This window comes from Cyclopterus lumpus, chromosome 22 (assembly GCF_009769545.1).
Source record: "Cyclopterus lumpus isolate fCycLum1 chromosome 22, fCycLum1.pri, whole genome shotgun sequence".
Classification (NCBI taxonomy): domain Eukaryota; kingdom Metazoa; phylum Chordata; class Actinopteri; order Perciformes; family Cyclopteridae; genus Cyclopterus; species Cyclopterus lumpus.
In genome coordinates, this window is record NC_046987.1 from 1,846,926 (window position 1) to 1,861,291 (window position 14,366).

The 14,366-nt window shown below is 45.8% G+C and overlaps 1 long non-coding RNA gene across 1 annotated transcript in view; it reads right to left on the minus strand.

The window, feature by feature from the left end:
• Window positions 1-2,467: 2,467 nt before the first annotated feature.
• LOC117751297 overlaps window positions 2,468-14,366 on the minus strand; it is an 830,737-nt gene continuing 818,838 nt past the window's right edge. The window contains exons 2-3 of the long non-coding RNA XR_004611863.1: window positions 2,680-2,774; window positions 2,468-2,567 (exon numbers count right to left, since the gene is read on the minus strand). This is a non-coding gene — a long non-coding RNA (uncharacterized LOC117751297). The remainder of the gene's footprint in view (window positions 2,568-2,679; window positions 2,775-14,366) is intronic.

The following is a 14,366-nucleotide window of genomic DNA, read 5'->3' on the forward strand; positions in this document are numbered from 1 at the left end:
TTAGGATTTGGGAGTGATGCAGATATGAAAGCTAGTCTTTCCTTTACAAGCAGGAACATTATTTCTCTCTCTATAAAATATCATATTTGTGTTGTGAAATTCTGTCTCTTGTGTTATCATATATCGAATGCAAGCAAAACTAAAGAGCAAAATCACACTCTCTTTCTGATTGAAACAATGGATATCCGCAACCCAAAAGAAAATTGTGCACAAACATGCTACTGCCCCCCCTTTCTTTGAATCATAGAAACGCCCCTGGACTTACCCATACATAGATGCATGTCCATCCGGGGAGAGGGATCCTCCTCTGTTGCTCTCCTGAAGGTTTCTTCCCTTTTTTCCCTGTCAAAGGTTATTTTGGGGAGTTTTTCCTGATTCGATGTGAGGTCCTGGGACAGGGATGTCGTATGTGTACAGATTGTAAAGCCCTCTGAGGCTAATTTGTAATTTGTGATATTGGGCTATACAAAATAAACTGAATTGAATTGAATAGATGCTGGAATTGGCATACAACATACACTAGCATACCTGTACTTTGTTATGAGTTTAATAAATAAAAGCTTTGTTCATTTACAAAATACATTTTTTTTTAAACTAATTAGATTAGATCGATATTATTTTTGTGTATGTTTTTGGAAGTAAAAGGTTTTTTCGACAGGATTTTAAAATTAATTTTTTTTTAACTGCACTTACAAGTTGGTCCTTTGCAGTTTCTGCCAGTGTTACATGTGTGACTTGGGCCTCGGCCCATTAGTTATGTTATGTATGTTAGGGCTGCACGGTGGTGTAGTGGTTAGCACTGTCCCCTCACAGCAAGAGGGCCGCGGGTTCAATCCCCGGTCGGAGCGGTCCTTCTGAGTGGAGTTTGCATGTTCTCCCCGTGGCAGCGTGGGTTCTCTCCGGGCTCTCCGGCTTCCTCCCACAGTCCAAAGACATGCTGCAGGTTAATTGATCTCTAAATGTCCCATAGGTGTGAATGTGAATGGTTGTATGTCCCTACATGTGCCCTCGATGGACTGGCGACCTGTCCAGGGTGTCCCCTGCCTTCGCCCTATGTCACCTGGGATAGGCTCCAGCGCCCCCGCGACCCTAATGAGGATAAGCGGTATTGAAAATGGATGGATGGATGGATGGATCCCTGTCTGATTCTACAGTTTCCGCCCACTACCACGCCCCTCTCCTTTGGCTCAGCTGGGGCTCGTTGCCCTAAATGCTGCCAGCTGTTTTAAGGACCATGGCATTCCCTGGCGGGTTGTCAGATCATTCCGGTCACCAGTCTGGTTCCTTACCGTGTGTTGGGAACACCAGGTTTCTACCGATCCCGTTCGTACCAAGGACTAGAGTTCGGTTGAGTTGCCCTCCCGTCTCCAGCGAAGGAAGACTCACTTCTGGATCCGCTGGACTATTCTGATCATTGTTTTGTTTGTTTTATTCTTTGCTGTTTTTTAGTGATGGCGAGATGAAGCCTCATGAGGCATCGAACCACTTCAGCCAATTGGTTCGAGAAAGGGTTCATTACTCGAAGCTTCATGTGCACACGACACCACCTAGTGGCCAAAAGTATAATCACAGGCAGCTGTATCTGAACCACAATGTGATGCATTGAATTGTTGTGTCTGTTATGGCTGTTGGGAATGACTGAATTACAAAAATGTATGCCCAAATAATTTCTGTAAATAAATGATCACATATGTGCATAATAAAATATGTTTTGAATGTATCCTGTGTGTGAACATTTTCCCAAAATGGTAGTGTCATATGGTAAGGCAGGTGGTGTAATAATGTTATTATGTCACTTTAGGGAAATGGCATGGGCTTAAGCAGGCAGGACAGTGAAAGTGCTTGTGGAACTAGGAAAAGAGGACTGAATATGCTTGTGGAACTTGGACAGTGATGTACAGGACAGGGGACATTTTATTAATTTTTATTCAGAAATAACAGTTTCTCAACAGTTTTTGGTTTTAAACGATTCCTTTTTTGGACACAACCTCTCCGGCCTTTGAAAACACCCTTTCACAGGGTACAGAAGACGCTGGCGTGCACAAAAACGCAAGAGCTAGTCTATATAAATGTCACCTTATTAGTGATTCCCCATTCCTCCATCAAGGAGGCTTTCACACGAGCTATATTTTCAGCAGTGTGTGATTGGGGGAATGCCTGCACTCCTAACAGCACTGAACTGAGCTTGGTATTCTCACCCACAAAATGGCATGTTACTGCCAGGTAGGCATCCATATTGATGGATGTCCACATGTCAGACGTAAGGCTAACAGCAACCACCGTTTCCATTTTAGCCTTAGCCTTCTCCTTAGCCAACTCATACTTGGCCTCCACCATGGCCTTCAGAGCCTAAAAGAAAAAATATATAGTGCTGAACTGTGAGACACAAAGTACTCTTGTTTCATGCATGCACCCACCCATACACACCTGCCTTGTAGGGATAACATAATTAGGATCCAGTTTAGACACAAATGCCCTGAATCCAACATCATCCACAACAGTGAAAGGCTGTGTGTCCTTCACTATCATGGAGACGAGGGCTTCATCCAGCTCTTGTTTTCTGGTGGCTGGTTAAAAGAGAATACATACAGTGTCTGTTACCTGTCTTTATTTGCACAATAAACAAAAGTGAACAGGGACAAATTGTGATGGTGCATTTGTATTATTGTAATGACTTACCATGGCTGGGTGAAGCTCCAGTTTCCTCCTTATTCTCATGCAAGGCACGGTAATGCCTTAGCATGGATGAGGTGTTGTTATTGTACCCCAACTCCCTGGAGCACAATAAACACCGCACCTTTAAATAAAATAAGAAACTGTGCAAAATACCGCAGTCACGTGGTACAGCCGGGTAGCGAGGCTTCGGACGTCATCATTTTTGGCTCCTCCCCTACATGAAGCAAGCCTCGATACGCGCTTCGAGGAAACGCCCCCTCCATTACTCGACACACGCTTCGAAGCGTCGGCACATCTCGTAACAACACTACTGTTTTTTCCCCCCCGACTCGTTAGGAAAATAAAGATCCTCACTTTGAGTTTTGCAAACTGCTGCGTGAGCGTGCGTTTGGGTCCACCACACCACACAACCATAACAATATATCCCAAAAATTGACACAGAAAATTCTGTTAAATCACCATAACTGTAAAAGAAGCATCACACATACGACAGGAAAAAAACATCAATTTTAAATTTTGTATGGAGGAATACTGTATTTGTTAGCTATTTGATCTCCATATTTTTACGGATTTCAAAGATTCAATATGCAAAGTCAAGTATGGCAATGCAACTCTGTTCACCATTAAAAGGTTGAACATGTTTATTTTTAGCTAGTTCTGTCCTTTTTTATGAAACATTATTTTTACTACATACACTGAGTAAAGACCAATCATTCATCAATGCTGAGTGTCTCAATGTTAATGGCTCCCCACGCGCACATTCATGACGAATCAGATCTGACCCTAGTCCCTTGAAAGTGTTTTCTGTCTTACCCTTTCTGGTGTTGAATAAAAAAGCAGAATATGATGATGAGTCTCGACTTTTCTGTTCAATAAAAGTACTCTCCTCTCGCTCCAAGTTCAAGTTAGCTCCAGTGAGAAGATGGCTAATGTGATCCAGAATGTCACAGATTCGGTCCGAGCAAATTCCCTCTTCATGACAGTGAGAAAAAAAAAAGAAAACTGGGAGATGTTTCCTCCGAGCGATCAATGCGCCGCAGGGCTGCTGTGATCACCCATCGATCCACAAACCAATTTATGCCAAAAAAGTTGTTATGCTTTGACTTTGTCAGCATCAGTTTTACTTCTGTTTGACAAGACACATTATGTACCTCTGTGTGTGTGGAGGCTTTTTAGCTTCGGAGAACACCATCAGCTCTGCTCGATCAATATTATAACACTTACTCATGCCAGTTAGGCCCCCCAAAAAAGAGTGTATTTGTTGATCATCTGTTGCTCTCTCCAGCTTTCATCCATCCAGCCCTCCAACGGGAAGGACAGATTCAAAGAATCCCCTCATGGTTAGTGGAAATATAGAAAGCAGTGTAACAATGCAGCCTTGGAGTAAAAGAGCGATGTACTGTGAAGTTGGAGGACTGTGGGTGGTAGAGTACGGAATGTCTCAGCAGTACAGGAGGACGATGATAGTCTACAGCAGGCATGTCCAAAGTCCGGCCAGATTTCATACGGCCCGCAGCTTCGGTCTTATAATGTGTTAGTTATGGCTCGCAAGCTCTGTCAGAATAAATAAATCATACAAATGTAAAGATGTAATTCCTCCTTTCACCACACGGTGGCAGCACCGTTCTAAAAGGGGCGTTCACACCAAATGCGTCGCAATGTTCCGCGCGTCTGTATCCCATGTAAAGTCAACACACAGGTTTGGTTGCGAAATTCGCCGGGCGTTGCGATAGACGCGTTTTTGCGCATGCAAAATGTTCCAACGCGCAATCAGCGTTGAGATGCTCCGCCCGTTGGGCTGCTGCTGCTCTGGTAGCGCTGGAAGCGGAAGTTATCGAGGCGGAGTCGGTGAAACTCCCCGAGCTGTGTGAGCCTACGGGTGATGTTATGAACCCAGGCACGAGGGCGTCAGATGTTCCGACATTTATGGGATGTCCACAACAAGTATAAAGCAGAACTAGTGGTTATTTCGACTGTGGTGAATGGCGGAAATTATAACTGTTTTTACGGAGATGAGCCATGGAGATAAGCCACGCCCCCTTTTCGCGTCTAACGCCTATACTCACGCGAGTAAAGCAGCGCAAATATTCGCGCCGCGTTTGGTGTGAACGCACCATAATGCTATCTGGCTCTGCATCCGGGCCGCGAACACTTCTCGAATCATTTCTGCCATGGCGACCACAAAAAAAAAAGAGAAAAGTTGACTGAGGGCCGCCGCTTTCAGATTTTCAAATTCACTTGTTTTAAAGTTTAATGATAACAGACCACTTTGCACTACTTATAACTCCTGTTTATAATGTTCATGAGGCAAAGATATTTAACGCATGGAAATTGAAGGTATTCTATACAGTTCAATGTTATCTGACTGAATGAAAGGCAGAATTGTGTTTTTAGAGTTGTTCACGTCTGCCTGAGTGGCTTATATTTGGTTACATTGTCATTTGAAAAATAAAGGTCATTGTGACAATGAAAATTCTTTTATAACAGTGTGTATTTTCATGTAACTTTTGTGGTTAAAATGTCAGAAGGAACTATTGGCCCCCGGGCATCTTCACTTTATCAAATTTGGCCCTCTTTGCAAAAATGTTGGACACCCCTGGTCTACAGCCTCTGGCAGCGGTTGTACCCAGTTCTTTTCCCTACAGCTGATCAGAGGACCACGAAGCCACTTTGACCTAGCCAGGCTTTTTGTTCATATAAACTATGACTAAATATGTTGGTCAAAGACCTTTTTGCTATCACTAAGATGAGACGGCACCGCCATTAAACACGAACCGTGACAATATCAACAGGCTATAAATATTTACCAAAATCTAACACACTGAAATACACAAAGACAACAACATAGAAAGATCTCGTTCTCATTATTCTAAGATCTTTTGTCATCATTACCAGATCCCAACCGTACCCCTTTTCCGAAGCCAACTTCGGCCGAGATAACTCTAACTAGGGTGAGCGGAGTGCCCTAGTTTGGTCAGCAGCAGGTACCGGTTCGGAGAAGGCTTCGAACATCAATAATTGCCAAATCATAATAATAAATAATAATAGCAACTACTGAATAGGATACAGATCCAGGCTACACAGGATAGCAGAGCTCACCTGGAACTCTAGCTGTCCAATAGAAATGGCCCTGTCTTTTTCCTGAGTATAGACTTCTGCTGTCCATGACAGGGAACATCGCAGTCCCTTTCAAGTTCTGATAGATCCTACTGCATCAGAATCATCACATGTTCTGAAGGATCTCCAAAGCTATGGGAGCAATCATTGCCCTTCATTCACTTCACACATTTTCTAAAAGCTTCTTATAGGGGAAATGCTGATTTTATTCATTTCAAAACCTTTATTGAGAACTTCACATATTACAAAAGTACAAAGTACACGGACATAAATCTAAGTCATTAATAAATACATATACATATATATATATATATACATATATACACATATATATACATATATACACATATATATATATATACATATATATATATATACACAAGAGTAAACAAGAGTAATGTCCAGTATCAGGGGATAATCAACGAAAGAGTTACTTCTTTCGCCTGTTCTCCATCCACTGCTCCTTTTGAAACAGTCTCTACCGAGGGGCAGTAAATTACCCTCTTCTGACTGTGCTTAGTCTCTGCAGTCCTGAACTACCAGCCTTTTTTGCATGTGTTGTGTAGTACTTTACTCGTAAGCTTTCTGCGGGCAGGAGCAACCCTGATGGACCGAGGGTGAAGCGGGGAACAACTGCCTTGTGGCATGGGATGGGAGAAGGAACGATTGCTGTTGATGCACCAGTCGAGGGGCCACGGATGGAGCAGGAAAGAGCTGCCGCTCCGACTTCCTCTTTAATTTTGCCTGTCCGACAGTGCTGCTGGGCATATAGAAGCTGGGATATAGGTGTGCCGGGCACGGTGGGTGTTGATGCTGGTGGGTGAGTGGCACAAATAAGAGGGTGATCTGCCAGGTACATGTGACTCTGCAAATTTAGCCCTTGTATGACCTCTGAATTGTCCTGCTTCTTCACCCTCTTATTGTGCCACTGCACCAGAGTGGTATGGCTCATGACCACCAGTTGCATGGTGGTCTGCTGTATAACTATCCCATTGTCCAGAATGCACTGCCTGACTTTTCTATAGTCATTGAGGATTAGCACCCATCTGGACACCATCCCAGTCCCCTTCTTCTTGGGACTACGATGTATGAGACACAGCCTGATGAATATCGCCTCTATCAGGCAGCAGCAAGTGGGTCAGTGGTGTTAAGGCTGTCCCTCTTGACACTATCCACCCCTGGAGTGAAGTCCTGCTTATTTTAGGGGACTTGAACCTGCCCGTGTCCAGCCGACGCAAAAGCGGTCGGGTGTTGGTGTCTGATAGTAGATGAGGGCCGGGACAGGGGGCTCGTACCACAGCTTCAAATCTGTCCGCAGTTTGCCGGAGGGAAAGAGGGTGTTTGAAAACCCTCCCCTGCACAGGGAGGGTCTTTCTCATTTCACTCGGTAACCAGAATGCAACTGCAGTCCTAGCAGCGGCTAGCTGAACTCCTCCAGGCTCACCCTGTCTGGAAGATGACAACAACAAATAATAATTAGGTTTATTCATAAATAACGGCTACACAACAAATGACTTATAATAAAACAAGACCAATACAGTAAGCTGCACAGTACTCACAGCATCTTCTGCAATGCCATAGTTTCCAGCTGGGCTGGGTGTCCTCACAGAGGATGGAGGAGGAGGAGGAGGTCTGCTGGGTGTCCTCCTAGCCACTAATTGTGGCTTTAGTGAGGCAGACGTTGACCCACCAAAGCATGATTTAGCAAACTGAAAGAATAAGCAGAGTTAATTTGAAGATGCAACACATACACAATAATTCATTCTAAATTTGAATTACTAAAAAATATATTCACCATTGACACATTTAGAGCGGATTGCAGAAAAGGCTGCGCTAAGTCTGAGGCCACGGACTGAAATAGCAGCTAGAGGAGCTAGTGCTGGTGCTGAGGCTGGTGCTTAGGCTGAGGCAACAGACTGTGGAACAACAGCAGAAGATTATAACAGCATTGTAACAGACATGCAATGCAAGATGAACAATAATAATGGTAAGAAATTATATTTAGCCTGGCGTGAGTCACTCAGTGTACTACGTCTGATTGACATTATCTGCAGGATCATATATGTAAACAAGTGCGTGGTATACTAGTGACACTAATATGTAATAAGTAATTATTTTGTTATACTGTACCTTCTGATAGAGGGTGTGCCACTTCTGCCTTGAGCTGGTCCTTGCCATCTACTCCTTATTGCTCATGGCCTTGTGGCTCTTTGGTGTTGTGCTAAAGATAACATGTAAATAATAGCTAAATATAGCCACAACCATGGTATGCTGAACAAGTGCATACTTATGAGTACAGTAACGCAGACACAGCAACTGTTAGTTAAGCAAACTAGTCTGATAACATGTTGTCATTATTTAGACATGGTGTTTTCACATGTAGACATGGTGTTTTCACATGTAATCATATCAATACATATATATGTATACACAATATTCACAATTATACTGTATAATTACACTTTGTCTATAATAAGTCTGTATCAGTCGTTAAATACCAGTAATAAACTATAAGTGGTCATGCTTGCAAGACCACTGACTGCTATACCGTTGCTCCAACACATGTTATTAACATGTAGTTACAAGCTTTTAGCTCTGAGCGTTCGCTCGCTCTGCGTGTAACGTAATGTGACATCCGGATGAGAAAACAAGCTAGATGTAACGTTTACGGCGGCTATAGAATAATAAAATACACACATGTATACAGGGCCGGAGTGGGGCCACTTTCAAGACCAGCCCACTTTTTCCATGGTAGTGGAAATTGGATAAATGAAGCAACAGTTCAGCTCTTGTAAGAGTTCAGAGAATCTCGAGCTCAGAATAAAAACAACATCTCAGGTTTCAATCGGCATCCCTTTAACTATTGTCTAAACAATAAAACATTCATTCATTCTCATGCATCATACAATGAATCATTACATTTGTCAATAACAAACAGAATAATAAAACAGTGATCTTCTCTTATGCTTCATAATACATTCCTCAGAATATTCCTCAAATTAATTATCATAACTTTCTTTATGTATTAATTTAAAACATAACCTCTCTTATCTACATGTGCAAGTGTATATAAAATCCACTACAACTCAACACTATCCTGTAGTTTTTTTAAATTAATATTGGTCCAACAAATAATGTAAAGGTTAAATACAACAATAATAATCCACTTAAGATGAGAAGTTAACAAAAAATATTCCACAAGGATAGGTTGATGAATTAACAAAAGCAGAAATAAATAAATAATTTGAAACATATCCCACTCTTCAACAAAGAGGCATATTGAACTAATGTTTACAGTTCAACTCACAGTACAGTATACAGACCGTCTCATCTGCTGCTCCGAAGCTACAAAGAAAAAATAATATTACTGCATACTTCAATATTAATAATCAATATTTGCAAAGTCTATGGGTCGCCATATTTTGGGTGATATAAAAAGGCTAATATTTTAATTAAATGTAATATTTTGCTTGGGAATAGGTTGATTAATCAAGGCTACAACGTTAGCGAATAGTTACGTTGCTAATCATTAGGCCTTTGTCTCTCTTTACCAGTTGCCACTTGTGTTTGTCCTCTTGAAAATAAATCAGTAAGCTTGGCACATTTGGCAGCATCCTCCTCCAATGCCTTTCTTTTTCTCAACCTGGCTTTTTCTTGACCCCGAACGTCGGTTGTTTGACTTGGGTAAGAAAGAACTGATAAAGAGCTGTAACATCTGTTTTCCGGACGCCAGCTGAGGGTCGGCGGCTGGTTTGGCAATTGACAACGAGAGGTACCAAAAAAACAGCTGGGCTGACAACCTTTTGACTTAGAATGCCTGTGATTGGATAAACTAAATTGAGTTGTCAAAAGCAAAATAAGCCTCTGCCTGTAGTTTAAAAAGTGTTTTTCCAGAAATTGTCCTTGATCAGAGGTAAAAGCATATATTTCCATTGGGTTTTTAGTAGGGAAAGTGAATAAGTGTCCACTGTTAGGGATTTTTATTTTACGGTTGGTGTCAGTCGACCTGAAGTGAAGAGACATGAAAGTACGAGAGGCTGCTGGAGCGGACTTCAGTTGGCCGTGGAAAAGGAGATAAAGTTTGTGGGCCGCTGGAGTTGGTGTCAGCCGGCCTGAAGTAAAGAGAAATGAGTATGAGGGGCGGCTGGAGTTGGCTCCTTTTGGCCGGGACAGATTAGACATACAGGAGGCCAGACTGGGGCCTCGGGATATCATGCCACGGATGGTAGGACAGTGATCGTGCCTTTATGAAAGCTGGGGGTGCCTCAACAGTCATGAGGAGTTGCTGGAGTAGAAGGGCAACGCAGGTTTGCATTGCCGTGCTTCAGGGTGGTATGTGCGTAAGAACAGTATTGATATTGTTCTTACGTATCCACCGAAGGGCGAAGGAAGATCCCCAGTTTGTTGTTTTTGTATGTTGCCAATGAAGTGTAGGTGCGCGGTGATGCCATGTGCATGGAGGAAGGGAGGTGGAGACCAGGGCGTTCCGGGAAGGGTCTGGGTAGGCGTTCGCCTGTCCAGGCCTGGCTCCGTAGAAGACAGACAATGACCCTGGCTCGCTGGTTGCGTAGGGGTCGAGTGACGGGAGGTGCTCTCCCGGCTTGGCAGCCACCAAAGTCCAAGGAGGACGTACCCGCGCTGATGGACTGCAGACTAGCAGCTCGGCGGAGGATCGAGGGAAGTGAGGAAGCACGCGGATCGTCGGCCATTGTGGCTCGCAGCCCCGATCGTCTTCCGATGCCGTCTCGCAGCTTGGGAATGGACCCGGTGGTTGCTCCAGTGGGCCTGGTTAGTGAGTGTGTGGATGGGTCTGTGGGGTGTCCTCCGGCCCTGGGCGGGGTTCAGTGTGAACGCTGCCCCACTGTATTTGATCACAGAGAGGCCTATCCATGCATGAGCGAAGGGAGCCCACCTGGAGCATTACCTGGGGAAAGTCGGCGATGCTGCTGTGCGGAGGAAAGAGGTGAAGGGACCCAGGCTGTGGGCGGCCGACGAAGTCGCTAGGTTGGAGGCGAGGTGCCTCACGATGCCGTCCTCCCAGGAGTGTGCCAACATGGCTGGGGAGTTAAGCATCGGGAAGACCCGAGAGCAGGTGAGGGCCAAGTGCAGACTGTTGGATAAGGCCCTCAGTAGGAAACGGGAGTCAGCCGACTTGGGACCATCGCGCCAGGCAGGGAGGTGGATGCGCCCGCGAGGTTGGAGGTGCCGGAGAAAGCGGCATGCAAGGATGAATGCAGTGACAGCGGGTGGCCCGTCGGAACTCCCGATTTCGGCGGAGGACTGCTTGGAGGGAGCCATGGCGGCGATGCTGGGGTCGATCGGGACGTCAAGCGGGAGTGCGGCGTCCGGGCGGCGAGTGCCCAGCCAGAGTCCACTGCACGGAGTGGAGAGGAGGTGCCGGAGGAGGTTCCTGTTTCAAATGCTCAGGAGCAGCAGGGCCAAGCTGGCTACGTTCGTGCTTGATGGTCAGGTCGGTGTCTGGTGCCCCATTCCCGTGGAGAGAGTCCAGGAGCGGTGGGGCAACGTGAAGTTTTTTTTTTTCTTTTGCAAAGGCATTTGATACGGTGTCCCACAAGCACATATTTAGTGCTCTGGCCCTGAAGGGCTTGGACCAGCACGTGAACGTGAACGTCAGGCGGGAATGCGGGTCCGGGCGGCGAGTGCCCAGCGGGGAGGCACTGAGTGGAGAGGAGGCGCGCACCCGGTACGGGTCACATCGGCGGCGGCATCGTAGGCCAGTGTCGTGACGGGGCGGAGGGGAGGTGGGCTTCCTTGTTGCAGAATGTTTGGGGCTTCTGTCGCTAAACTATGCAACCCAATATATGTGATTTGGTAGATCGGCTAGCTGGTTGAAGCCCATAGTGGCTGAATGGCAGTTTGCCGGGACGAAGGAGTCAGTATGGTAGGTAGGTGGCATAACGAGGGTCATCGTACCTGTAGTACATGGCGGCGCCTGGCCCCAGTGTATTTATCTGGGGCTTGAAATCAATCCTGAACGGAGAACGTTGTGGTTCGGTGTACTGCCCGAATGCTGTGACCCTACGTTTGGGGGATGTACAACGGACTAGCGGGGCGTTAGCTGCATCACAGGACTCGGACGACCATGTGTGGTTGCCTGAAGTGTCTGGGAATGAGCGGCTGCCATTCTCGAGCGAAAAGGTTACAAGCGAGTGCTGTGTTACTCTTCGAGTGCCTGCGGGGATTTATATCCTGGACGGTTCCTCGCGACCCTGGGGCTCTGTAAAAAGATCTCAACCAGGGACTACATAGATGAGGACATCCCCCAAGGTGGGTGGAATGGCTCCCGGCGGCTCCCTCAATCTTATACAATAGGAGTGAGGGTAGGACCGTGGGGTAACATGCTCTCTCTTGAGAGCCAAATGCCTCGTCATCTAATTAGTGACGCGCTTGAATGGATGAACGAGATTCCCACTGTCACTACCTAGTATCTAGCGAAACCACAGCCAAGGGAACGGGCTCGGCAGAATCAGCGGGGAAAGAAGACCCTGTTGAGCTTGACTCTAGTCTGGCATTGTGAAGAGACAGAGGTGTAGAATAAGTGGGAAATCTCGGCCGCTGGTGAAATACCACTACTCTTATCGTTTTTTCACTTACCCGGTGAGACGAGCCCCAAGTGGGCTCTCGCTTCTGGTGTGAAGCGCCCGGTTCTGGTGTATGTGCTTGGCTGAGGAGCCAATGGTGCGAAGCTACCATCTGTGGGATTATGACGGAACGCCTCTAAGTCAGAATCCCGCCTAGACACCATAGCGCTGCGGATCTTCGGTTTGTCTCGGATAGCCGACTTTGGTCGGTGAGTAGAGCAGTTTGCGGCAGGGCTGGGGAGCGGCCCCATGAAGGCTGCCCTTCTCCTATCGCGCACTGCATGTTTGTGGAGAACCTGGTGCTAAATCACTTGCAGACGACCTGATTCTGGGTCAGGGTCTTGTAGAAGAGCAGCACCCCCGCTGCGATCTACTGAAAGTCAGCCCTCGATCCAAGCTTTTGTCGGCCGTGGGCGCGGGCCCCACCGACTTCCCCCCTCCCCCCCTTGTACTGGGTAAGGATGTGTGTGTGTGTGTCCCCCTCCCACCCACAGGTGTGGCCTGAGGGTGGGAGTGTGGTTGTCTACGGAGGGCCACGTCCCCAACTAAACCTAACCCTGCCAGTGCCTAGGGGGGCGTAGTATTTCAACAACAGCAACATTTTAACTGAAAAAGGAAGAAAAAAAACAGAGCTCAGTATGTATATTTCTCTTTTACTGTTAAGTCCCTTTTTAACCCCTTTTTTTTAAATTCCTTTTAATTGCTTATTTGGACACTTGTGCCTGACCTCGAACACCATATTTCCTAGTGTTTTATATTCCCTTCTTTTAAACAGCTTTGTAGGGGACCCCAATCCCAACCTTTTGACCCCCTGGCCCTAACCCCAACCCGCCTGAATTTAACAAACAGCTAGGGGTTGGGGACCCCCATCCAAATTCATTGTTTTATGGCAAATTTTTAAACCTTTTGTATTGAAGTATATATTTTTGGACCATGGACAGTGATTGCCCCTTTTTAAACCCACACGATGGCTGCACTGCCCGATGGCTGCACTGCACGATGGCTGCACTGCACGATGGCTGCACTGCTTAAACCACAGCAAAGGAGGACGAGGGTGAGTCACATGGAACAGCATAGAAAGAGTGTGTGCACACTGAAGACACCACCAAGACTCATCGGAACCTTGAACTGTTTTAACCACTTAACATTACACCCTGCTGTGTATGGTTTGTTGAGCATGATAGGATCAAACCACAACATCCCCAACGTAAGTGCCCTGTGGTTTTATTCAAGGTTGGCTGTAGTCGTTTCCCTGTTTTAAAACCCTGTACTTTATCTGCAACCTCTAAAAAGGTACACACCAATAATTGCCTTTTAACCCTTTTCTTTCCTTTTAAACTTCCTCTACACATCTTATGTTTCTAATTTTTTTCTAATTTTTAATTAGTTCATTCGATTTTACCACAACGCTTCCTGTTGGTTTGCTGCACGTCTCCACCCTGCTCTGGGTTGGAAGCATCCTTTCTGTGGTAACTACATGTAATCTGACTGGGACCAACATACCCTCACTGCCACTCTTAACCTTTCCTTCAGCCTCTCCAGTTCCACAGCATGACCACCACAGCAATATCCCTGCACAACAGATTTACACCACTGGCTTCTCCCTCAGGGTTGGCGGTGAATGATCTCCCACGCCACCCCTTCCCGGGGGCGAGAGCCGCCAGCCCTCACACACACACACACAACACATCCCATGACATTCACCTACTAACCAAAACATACTTTAAATTACTACAGGCTATCCACCATTCAGAAATACTCACCAACACATTTAAAACACACACATATCCGCAGGGCATGATGAGGAAAGTAACCAGACTGACTTCCTTCATCAAGCCCTCATCACCCAACGCAACAACACAACTTAAAGTTAAACAACACAGACAACTGGATGTATACAAACATGACCATACTCAGAGAACACTAGCCCTCCCTTTTCCCAAACATCACTTGATAAGGCCATCCAGTGGG